Source organism: Micromesistius poutassou, assembly GCF_964030765.1.
Source record: "Micromesistius poutassou genome assembly, chromosome: 22".
Classification (NCBI taxonomy): domain Eukaryota; kingdom Metazoa; phylum Chordata; class Actinopteri; order Gadiformes; family Gadidae; genus Micromesistius; species Micromesistius poutassou.
In genome coordinates, this window is record NC_140292.1 from 3,408,643 (window position 1) to 3,420,869 (window position 12,227).

Sequence of the window (12,227 nt, forward strand, 5' to 3'; positions counted from 1 at the left end):
TCAGTGACTTTCAGAGAATCCTTGCACTTTAGGGTTTTATGAGGCTTATGGATCAATAATCTGTAAGGAGGGATTGTGGGAGAGGGGGGGGGGGAGGGAGAAGTGGACCACTAGACCCTCCGTCTCTACGGCCTTCCCCTCATCATAGTCGCAGTAGTGCACACAAAGTGGAGAGTCCCTGGAACGAGGCATTTAGCGTATGAAGCATAGCCGCAATGGCCAGAATCGCCAATAAATGGGCGATTGTGATGGAGAATTACCATTAGAATTTCTCAGGAATCGGGACTATAACCCACTCAAGTGTATTTAAAAAAGACAAATGTGGCACGAAGAGGGAAAATGGCAAAAGAAGTGGTCCATCTATCGATTGACAGAAGTGTAACGTTTTCATCTCAAAGTGGCCAGCCGCTACTTCTGCATGTCACGCTGATCTACGGCGCAGAAAATCCTGACACCTTTCTAGACGATATCCTGTATTGATTTTTACATAAGAAATCATCTTTCTGCATTAGAACACACCCCGGTGCACATTCTGAACAAAGACTAGCGCATATTTATCATTATTTGATATATGCATTAGCACTGCGCTGTGGCGCGGGGGTCATTGCAGTTGTCCGCAGGGTTAAAATGTCCTAATGGTAATGAACTGGTCTCTATACCGTTTTAAAACAATGGCTCCGAAGAAGAAGTGTGCATGTTCATTGTGAACGTCCATAATTCTTGCTAAGCTAGCTTGAGTCCTGCCCGCATTAAGGCAGCTAGCTAGCTTTACTTATCCACAAATGCACATTTCACACATCTGGAGCCGCTATCGCTAGCATACCGCGTTCTCTCATCCACTCAAGCATCAACAGTTGTTGATGCTGGCTCTTTTTATCAGTCATGTGGGGAAGTGTGTCCCACATTATCTTCAACCCACTTATCCAGTCACGATCTGAGCCCCCCCTTCAGGGACCCGCACATTTATTTAATTTGGCTACGCGCAGGGGGATAGGCCAGTTTTTTAGAGGACCTTCGCGGTAATGTCATTGTCGTAATCAATTCCCCGATAAACAGCCCCCCTCGCGTTGGTCCGCGTGTGCAGCGATCGCGTCAAAGAGAGAGAGATCTGGATATTCTCTTTATTTTCAAGTCAGCGGAATTCAAGCGAAACGTGTTTTTTTTTTTTTTTTTCCTCCTCGAGGGACCCGCGTCCAGGTTTCCACTTACCCGGAGAGCCGGTGTGCACTTCTCTCTCAATAAATACCTGAGGATTGGATTGGACACACTTAGAGTCATTGGCTGTAAACGGGAGAGACTGTGAGGTCACCGGCCGTTATAGACCCTTTATAATGTGGCCCCGAGACGCGAGGCGCTGGACAAATTGCACGGCAATGTGTGAAGTATTGCTTTGTTAGGACTTCGGATTGGCCCGGGCGTCGCTCGCCCTCGTTGTTGAGTGTAAGCAAATGCGGGCCACTGAATTATTTAACGTTATTGTCGGATGAATTATCAGCCCGAGTGCCGGCCGTATCGAGCCGGCTGAAACTCATCTGGGCAGGTGCTTAGGAGAGCCGATACATGGATGCGTTGCTGCGGCACACATCCACAACGCTATACAAAGCTGACATATGCTACCTTGGGTACCGTGTGCATGTTAGAGTGTGTGTGTGTGTGTGTGTGTGTGTGTGTGTGTGTGTGTGTGTGTGTGTGTGTGTGTGTGTGTGTGTGTGTGTGTGTGTGTGTGTGTGTGTGTGTGTGTGTGTGTGTGTGTGTGTGTGTGTGTGTGTCTGCCTGTGGATCTACTTAATAATCATCCAAATGTCATCCTATGTGGATAGTGTTGTATTACTGGGCTGATAATGGCATGATCACTCATGCTGTCATGTGGGACCGTATGTAAGCAAGAATCTAATATGTAGGAGAAATATGCAGAATGATTCCATTTGGTTTTATTTCAGTAACCTCGCTCAAAAAAAAAATAGAACTGCACACTCAAAAACAGTCTACTCAAAAAACACAAAAATCTTTTTGGCGAAAGAAAATCCCGAAATAAATTAAAACTAAACTTTAACAATGGTTAGATTGACTTAATTTATGTTCAATATATTGGGTTGAGATTCAACCCTTTGTATAAAATGAAAATTATTAACTTAATAAATATTTTGAGAAGTGTGTTATTATAAAACATCAAAGCATCCTCAAGCATGTTTCTCGACAGATCATGTCCCTTCTTGGGTTTTCATGATGAGTCTGTTGATTGGCAGGTTTTGAGTACCTCTCTGCCCATCAACCAATGAAACACGACGTATTACCACGAGTCAGCAGAGCCCCCATTCCCAACCCAATGGCTCAGTTTTGATCTTTTCGATCAATAAATCAATGACAACCCTCCAATAACAATCCAATAAGGCGCTCCTTTGTGCTAGAATCTCTATTATTCATGAGCTGCATCCCATAATACTATCATAAACACTGATTACTTTATATAATATGTAACAGTGTCTGTGTGGATGGTATTTGTATCCACACACACACATATAGAGAGAGAGAGAGCGGAAGTGTGTTTGTGTGTTTCACCCATCACTACTATATCTCAATGATTGTCTGGAGGGCATAGACAGAGAGCGAGAAAGCGAGAAAGTAAGAGAGCGAGAGAGAGAGACAGAGAGAGAGATACAGAGAGAGAGAGAGCGAGAGGAGCTGGTCTATGAGCAGCTAATTCTATAATGGTTGTTTTTAGGATGTTTATCTTGTTTCTCTTTGGCGTATCATCATTGTAACCCATTTAGGAAACACTTTATATTAATGTTCAGTCATAAGTCATTTATAAGGCCTGTCGTTAATGAAGTAATCATTAACAAAACATTAGTCTCCATACTCTCCCATACTTTCCTACAATTGCAATTGAATGTGCTACAGACTTTAACTTTGTCTCAACGCACGGCTCCATGGCAGTGTTGAGGAACTTGGACCCCCTGTAGTTTATGTCATGGGTAGGGGGGCTGCCTTAAAGAGGCGGTCTTTAACACCCCCACAATGCTGTGAGACAAATTGATACAAATTGGGTATTTTTCCGCTTTATAGGATTACAACGAGGGTCCCGGCAGGGGGTCTTCATGGGTGAGGGACGGGAGCAGTGGGGGGGCGACCCGGACCTCTGGCCAAACAAAGAAGCAGAAGAAGAAGCTGCCAGCTCATTTATCTCAATAGCTAAGTAGCACACGAGAACTAGAGCTAACGGGATTTCAGATATTCAATGCTATGCTAGCATGAATGTAATGCTAATGCCGACAGTTGGCCGCTAGATTTCTCAAATAGCTAACACATTAAAGTATATTTTCGGTTGCTCATGTAGCATCGTCATTTATTATTTATTAATGCATTTATCAATGTGTGCATTCATTTATGTGTTTCTTGTTTCATGTGCAATATTATCATTATCATGACTATTACTTTATTTGATATATTTTATACTTAATTTTGAGAATCTTCAGAGAAATACTTGGTTGAAAGAACCAAGTTATATAGAACATTTGGAGACAGAGACAGAGACAGAGAGAGAAGGCAAGACAAGAACCCTAGCTCTCTGATTAATGACCTTTGACACAGGGGGTAAGGCAACCCTTCTCCTGTGTGCCCTGTCCCCGCCTGGGAAAGTTAGCAGACAAGACAGAATGTTCCCAGGCCCGTGCAGACAAGGTGGACAACACAGGCCTCGGACTGTGCCTTGATCCTCGGCAGGTCACTTTACTCCTGGGCTCTAATGCGGCTTTCCCATGCTCGACGAGGCTCCCAGCGTTTGTTTAGCGTCTTCGCGACTGGGCGTTAATGCCTCTTAGCGGTGTCACCCTACCGCAGCGCGGGCCGACTTTACGGACCCCCCCCCCCCGTCTGTTGTGTCCTCTCAGGGGCCGGTCGGTGCTTGTTAACCCTGTCACCTCGGGCCAATCGGCGCTAAAGCAAATTAAAATGCCTGGTCCTCATAAATAACTAAGGAGTCTGTAGTAAATCATTACCTTTATTTGTGGACAATCAACTCGGGAAAGGTGCACGGTGCTGTATATACACCAGTGAGGAGGAATTCGGTGGAATCTGTAGTGAGTAAAGCATTCCACCAACATGCTATGAGAATAGTGGTTGGGTCCTCACGAAGCAGCGCGTGTGTGTGTGTGTGTGTGTGTGTGTGTGTGTGTGTGTGTGTGTGTGTGTGTGTGTGTGTGTGTGTGTGTGTGTGTGTGTGTGTGTGTTTAGAAGTCAGGGGGACTTCTAGTTTTTTGAGCATAGACAATACATTTTTTTCAACATATAACAGCACAGGTCCACAGCATTCCTGACACACACACACACACACACACACACACACACACACACACACACACACACACACACACACACACACACACACACACACACACACACACACACACACACACACACACACACACCAACTTTCAGAGCGCCTACAACTGTATCACCAAGCGACCACTACAGGCCTGCCTAGAGAGAAGCGTTGAGTCCTCCATGTGTGGGTCTCAGCTGGGGTTGTCGCCGCTGGAGCTTTTGTGCGGTGCTGTATGCAGTGACCTTGCTGTCGTGGTCGCGGGCACACGCGGGCCCGACCCGCCAACCCCCTTGTTTGGTTTATTGACTGACCGCCGACACGCAGCCCCTGCGCCGCCGCCGTCCGTCTAAATGGGTTTACATTTTTTATTGGCAGGCCCGTGACAGGGTATGTTTCGTGGGGGCTCTTTACTGTTTAACAGCTCAGAGGGTGGTATCAACATGTGTTTTACTGGCTCTCGTAAAAATCAAACAAAATGAAATAAATCCAAAGTATAGGTGGCGAAAAAGGCAAGGGGAGGGGTGTGGGGGGGGTGCCGGGGGCTTTTAGAACAAACAAAACACAGAGGTGATGGTGGAGGCAGAAACAGAGTGGTGCACATTGTTTGGTATTAACGTTGTGGAAACAGCCATTGTGTGACTTGTTTGTACGGTGGTGTAGCCCCGCCAAAGGTATTCCTGTTTGTAGCTCCTTGAATAGCGTTATGGGTATCGATCAGACAATGCCCTTTACCTATTACCACTAATACGCCTAGCATGCGGCTGGATGTTCAAATAGGGGCTCCGCAGAGGTCATAGAGACACACATGGGGCAGGCAGGTTCACCACAAGTCCAACTGAGAGAAGCTTCTCCGGCAGGCCAAATAAAAGGACCATGGCACCGGTGATCTCTGGGTGACCTTCTGCAGGGAGACGGCCACACAATGGCCGGTGTTTACCCAGGACGCCGCTAAATTCTACCAATGCACTGGATTGGGGGGGGGCTAAACAGCGCCACATAAACCACCCTAAACGACGAGGAGAACCGAAGCAAAATGGGAAATTACCCCGGGCTAATGTCATTGAGATATAATGGAATGGAGATATTGCAGAGAAAGTGTATGCTATAAAGGATAAATGCGAATCTACATCTGTGTTAGCCTATAACCGGGTGGTAATTCCCATGGAACAAATATAAAACCAGCAGTTTTGGAAAGTGAAGGAAAACAAGATGCTTTGGTGAGTTACAACTAGAATTTAGTTCCAATGCAATTTCCTAATACAGGGAAGAAATAACAACTATGATGCGTCCATTTCCTGTTTATGCCTCACCATTGCCTCTTCTCAGAATAGTGCTTTGATCCAAGCAGGTTAAAAAACATCCCATATTCATGAGGCATTTTTGCTCATACTTTGAGCAGGTGTGGCGGCGTTTTACGCGTGCATATTTTCATTTCATCGCTTAATTTCATCATGGACCGTTTTAGTAAATACTGCAGATGTGCACGACGGTTACCCCCGGCAACGGCCACAGCTAGATGTGTCCCGCGCACCAAACCTCCTGGGGTGATGCAGTATTTCTGCCCCCTGACAGACCGCGTGATGATAAATAACTCCACGCCGAGACGAGGCGGGGAGTGAGCACACAATAACCCGCTGAACTTGAGAACCTCTTCTCATCGATTATGGAGATCTGCCCGTCGGTGACCTGGGGTAGCATGAGGGTATTGATTCAATAAAAACAAAAAAGAGAAAATACATCGGCAGTTAAATCAGGGTTTTCATTTGATTTGCCTTCTCCCCCTTTGCCTTGGACAATCACCACTTTTGAAATGGATTCATTTCTTTATTCCTCTGTTTCTCTATGTGCCCCGTAGTCTCAAAATTGAATCAACTGTTTTGACAATGTTAATACGAGGCGACCTTGGGCTTGGTGGATGACCTTTGGCCGTTGACCCGTGGGAAGCGTCTGGTCAAAAGGAGTAGCAAGAGAAAAGAAGGCAAAAGGGGTCAGACCCCATACACTTAAGTCCCTCTCTCTCCTGGCCTCCCTGATTTGGCATTCAGATCAATACCTTGTCCCACGTTCATCAGCCGGTCATAAGAAGCATTTCAGATATTAGCGCTTTGGAAAATGAGGCCTTTTAAAGTGCCTCCCCCTACCTTAAAATGAAAATCACACAAAAAAAAAAACAGAACGAACATCATTTCAGATTTTCGGACAGTTGGATCAATAGCTTTGAACACGGTATAGTCATCCACATCTCTGACGTCATTGGACAATATGATATAGCTACTAGCTACCGTGTTATATATCTATATGTTCTGATTGTTGTGACGCAACTGATTGTAGCTTAATATTACAGTTCCTTGTTTATTTCAAATGTAATCAAAGTTTTGGAGAGAACCCAGAACATTTTTTGCTAAACCTATTCATAAATTATTAAACATCTGCAATTTATTTAAGTTCCACACTATTTGAGAATATCGTAGTCTACAATTAAATGATTATGTCTCTGAATTATTAAAAAATGTTGAGTAGCCTACAGACATGTTGAGTAGCCTCCCAGATAAGAGACTTGTCTTCTGTATTTAAATATATGCCCCATTGCACATCCAGTGTTTGCATCATTCATAAAAGAAATGGTGTGTCCAGTGTGTGTATCATTAATATGCACAATGAATGATACACACTACCAAATTGTCTTAGACTGCTCTTCTTAGCAGTCTATTGTCTTAGACTGCACTTCGTTATGAATAAATATGCTTTGATGTATTGTACTATAGTTACTTAATTTGCTTCACATTTGATCATTGATCTAACATCTAGGTCAACTGGGTCCTCATGACTTGGCTTTGTACCGAATTCTGCGTTAACCAGTGTGACTTACCAATAGCTGTGCCATCATAAGCCATTTCTGAATCTAGCCATGTGTGACGTGCGACTGATCACAAGTGGTAATGTCCAACCAGTTGTGGATAGATCCAGTCCGCCCAGTCACCCGAATGGTGGCCTGAACCAACTGGTAGGCTGGGGTTCTATCTGGGTGGACACTCCCACTTGTGACATCGCAAACAGATACACGTTGAAATACAGATACACGTTGATACTCCATAACATCCGCACGGAGACGTCACAGGCCCGGCCAGACAGAAACACCCGCCCCTGCACAGCAACAATCCCGCTAATATGACAACACGGCACTCCCCTCTGTTTATTATGGGACGCGTCCAGCACCAGGCGGAGCCCGGCCCACCGGGGCTCTTTGTGAGATTCATTCACAGGCTTGCATTTGTCAAAACACGGATCTGTATAAAGACTAATGATCCACATGAAATTAATGAGTCCATAAAGTAGAAAATCCTGCGTTCACATGGGCGCGACGGGACTCCTCTGACTTTGATAAACCGTTAAATGGCAGATAATCAGTGGGGCGGGTGAGGGGGTGAGGAAGGGGGAGTGGGGGAGGGGGGAAGGGGGAGGGGTGGGGAAGTGTGTGGGTTGTAGTTTTATTTTTTTTTCTGAAGGCTCTGTATAAACTGCATGTTGACCAAAAGGTGGAAATATCATTGACCATGAAAATATTCCATAAGCACAATGGAAAGAAAGAACATGCTTAAGGAAAAAGCATTAATCTCAATTAAATATAGGTTGGGATAGGTTTTGCTATGACATTACAACAGGCCTGCCGCCTACAACACAACTCTCTGGAGGGAAACAGGAGACATGAGCGAGTGAACACAAATATGAACACGAGTGAATGAATTAATAAATGAGGCTTGTGATTCTAAACTCCACTGAAGAAAATGATGTTGTTTATTTCCATCTTCTTCCTTCATTACACTAGAAGGCTGACTGAATGCACAATCAGGCTTTTCCTTTCTCCCTGGAAGACCGGACAGGCAGAACACAATCTATTATATTTTCTGCACCCAGCCACGACCCTGCCACTTTATCTGTTCGTTTTTATTCTCAGAGTGCACGCTGTCCATATGTTACTTTAATCGTTGCTATAATTCTTAAGCAACGGGACTCATGTTTTATTACTTCGGAGCAAAAAAAAAAGGTTAGGAGAGAGGGAGAGCGAGAGAGTGCGAGGGAGAGCGAGAGAGACGGGAATGCATTTTAATATAAAACTCCATAGCAACAAGCTAATGGTGTGACCCTGGGATATTTGCATAGAGATGAATTACAGAGCGGTGACTTGACGTGACTTTTAAAATATGATTGAGGAGGTTATTATTGCTGCACTATGATATGTGTTAGCAGGTTATTTTAGCACGGCCGGTGCTAATAAAATACGGGACAAAAGACTTGGGTGATGAGGGCAGAGTTTTCATGGCCAGAGTCCACTGAAGGTGCTCATTTTGCCATTACTTAGTGTAACTCACCCTTGCCTTCCCTTCTGTTCCCAGGCCCCTCGGAAGAGAAGTACCAGCGTAGCCTACATACGACAGTGTTCACCGTGAAGTGAGAAAACCCCCTAATTATTCAGAAAGTCTTCAGGGTTTATTTGTAGGCAGTTTAGACCAGTGGTGCTCAACCGGAGGGGCGAGGCCCACTTTGGGCTCTGTGCAGACGCAGAGAGTTGTGGGCGTGTGCTAATTGTGCTTATTGTGTGAATTACCATTAAAACCCAACCTGTAGTTTTTAATTCATTTGATTATATCATACCCTGATACACTAGACACGGTGAGGACGTCCATTTCTGGGGTTGTTGGACAAAGTATTTATGTCAACGACTGTTAAGCACCAGAACTACCGCACTCGTTGTTACCCAGGTAGTCAGCCCGTAAGCTAATGTCTGTCCCTACGTGGTGAATTGAACTTGAAGCATGTTCCTAAGCTTCCTAAGTGCAATCGTACCTATCTAGGGGGTTAAGTGCGAGGTACTCACCTCAGGTCCACAGCCACCGTAAGCAAAGAGGCTCTCTCCGTGACACGCCCCACCAGCACCCACGCTCCATGTGACCAGCTCACGCTTTGAATCCCGTCGTTCAGTTTCGTCAGTTTCGTTATTATGACCGAAAGATCTGTCATAACAGTGTCTTGAACAAAATTGTGCATCCTTTGTGTTAAATCTCAGAGTCTCACCTCCAGAGCCACCTTCAGAGACTCTCTACCCAGAGTCTCACTTAAAGAACCTCCAGAGACTCTCAACTCAAGGCTCTTACAACCTGAGCACTCAGCTGCCGCCTCAGCTGTTGCTATTTAGCGCTAATGAGCACCTCAACACTGCCCCCTCTGTGTGATGTCAGTACTGACCCTAACCATAAGCACTCTAAACCTATTCCTAAGCTAAACCCATTCCTAATATCGCAACACCTTAATTGTCCGATAAGTCAACAATTTATTAAGAGAAAGACAAGTACACCAACAACATTCAACTTGAAACATATTTGTAGAACAAAATATCCCTGGCTTGGGTATTTAGCTGACGCTTTCACCCAAATCGACTTACAACAATTGTACACATATATATGGCTGAGTGAACCTTACAAGTATCAACAACAAAGACTAGCAGGAACCAGGGATCGAACTAGCAACCTTGCGATTGCATGTCAACCCGCTCTACAACCTAAGCTAAGGCGGCCTTCGAATGCGGCACTGCGCGGACTTCACTGCGCCTGAGAAGGAATACAACAACGCATAAGAACAACGTTCAAAGTTTTTTGCATGACAAAGATCTGTTTCCTTCGAGACACTTCGATTGAGCGCATAAGCAAAATAAGCGCATCTTCACTTTGCACTCAAAAAGTGGCACGACGCTGACAGCTAACAGCATGTAGCTTGCTAGCAACAACAGAAAAGCATAACGTTACACGTATTCCAAAGCAATGTCATAAAAGTTATCAACGCAATAAGCATTGTTTGATAATGGCATACGGATGTTACATGTCTTTCAATATAAAGCATGCACGTTTACAATAGAAATGGGTTGTACTGAACTCACCTGGTCAGCAGTTCAATCAGAGCGCCAAGTTGATACGTTGCGAAAAGTAGTTCCCTCACAATACTTAATTATTATGTGTTTTAGTTTCTTAGTAAGGAGGTGAGAGACTATCAACATAAAACAATGGTTGGATCTAGATGTGACATTTTATGTGACATAATTATGTCTGGGGTGTGTTTATTTTATTGTCAAACTGAAATGCATACATTGTCCACATACACTGCAGACCCCCTTTCATTATTTGCAGTAGTAACACAAATCTTAAATTAAAAGGAGATTAAAACAGCTCCACCAGCTTCACATGAGATCTCTCTCAGATACTTGAGGTGGAAAATACTTGTGCAGCACTCTGGGCTACCAGAGTGTGTTACATTTCCTCATACACCTGTGCTCCAGGTAGGATCTCCCACCACCTCCACCCACATCCCCTACCACATCCACCAGACCTGAACATCATCTCTTCCTCCACCCAGACCGAGTTCATGAGGCCCAAGTGTTCCCGTGCTTGCTCAAGCAGACAGAGCAATTAACAGAGACTGTATTCATCCTAGCCTCTCTGGACCAATGAGATCGCTCTGTGCCGTTTAATGGCAATGGAATGAATTACTGTTCCTTAAAAAAAAATACGCCGCATTCAGAGCCGCGTGGATCAGACGATCCGATATTCACACAATGGGGGTCGCGATGGGATGGGGGAGAGATGGGAGGGAGACACTGGTACGGGTGGGCTATGAGCTTAATAGCGCGGGGATGAGGGGGGGGGGGGGGGGGCAGTCCCTGGGCGCGTCTTATCAGGTGCGGCTCCAAAGCGTGCACGAGAGCGATAAGGCTGCTACAGGGCAGACGTGAGACTCACAATTCATGTGTTATCCAGGATCCACAGCCCCCTCCTCTCCCGTGACACGGATCCTCGTGTCTAATCTCTTGTAGTACACGGTCAACTGAGAGCTTGTCAATGGGGGTCTTTATGGAGATGGGCGAACTCCGAGACATATTAGTCACATCAGTAAACAGACAGGGGGGTGAGCAATTGCGGGCGAACAAAAGATACAGTTGGTTCTCTCTCTCTCTCTCTCTCTCTCTCTCTCTCTCTCTCTCTCTCTCTCTCTCTCTCTCTCTCTCTCTCTCTCTCTCTCTCTCTCTCTCTCTCTCTCTCTCTCGCTCTCTCTTTATCTCCATCGTAGTTGACAAGCTACAGCTTAATCCTCGCTCTACGCACATAATTCGCTGTGGACCGTGAGCAATTCGTTCCTCGATCTTGTTCTCTAAAGCTTCGGCAATGTATCTATTCTCAAGTGAACCCCCTCTCCTCCTCTCCCCTCTCCAGGTGGTGTTTAGTTGGAGTCAGGAGTGTTAAAGACCGAGGTATAAACTAGAGGTGTAGGCCTATAGCTGGTGGTGGGCTGGCAACGAGGTGGCATATAAGAGACGACGGTTTTTTTCGTTTTGTTTTTTTGATGTCCACGGGCCAGGCTGGCAGGGAAAGCCGGGGAACAGATGGCACAGCCGGTCCCAGGAGGGAACCGGCCCGTGTTCGATACACCTGGAACACATAAAACCAATGTTCCCGCACCTGCAGTACAGGGAACCTCGTTACCTCCACCTGGACGGAACAGATGGAGCGCCTTTCAAAGGCCTTGTTGTTGTTTACCTTCACGTGTCTGACCCTGATCACTCAATCGCATTGTATGTAGAATAATTATTGTCCACTTAGTAGCTAGGAGGTTACCATATAAAGTGAGCTAATTTATCTCTCATGATAATACTAATAATAATATTAATGGATAATAATTATTCTCGATACTTATTATTAATAATACGTATGATTATATTAATATTCCAATTATATAGGAGCCATTATTAAAAGTCAATCAAAAAGTAGATCCTATTTTATTGTCCTTAATTATTCCTATGCTTCCTAATGAATATCCAATAAACACTTAAAGTGTTTGTGTGTGTGTGTGTGTGTGT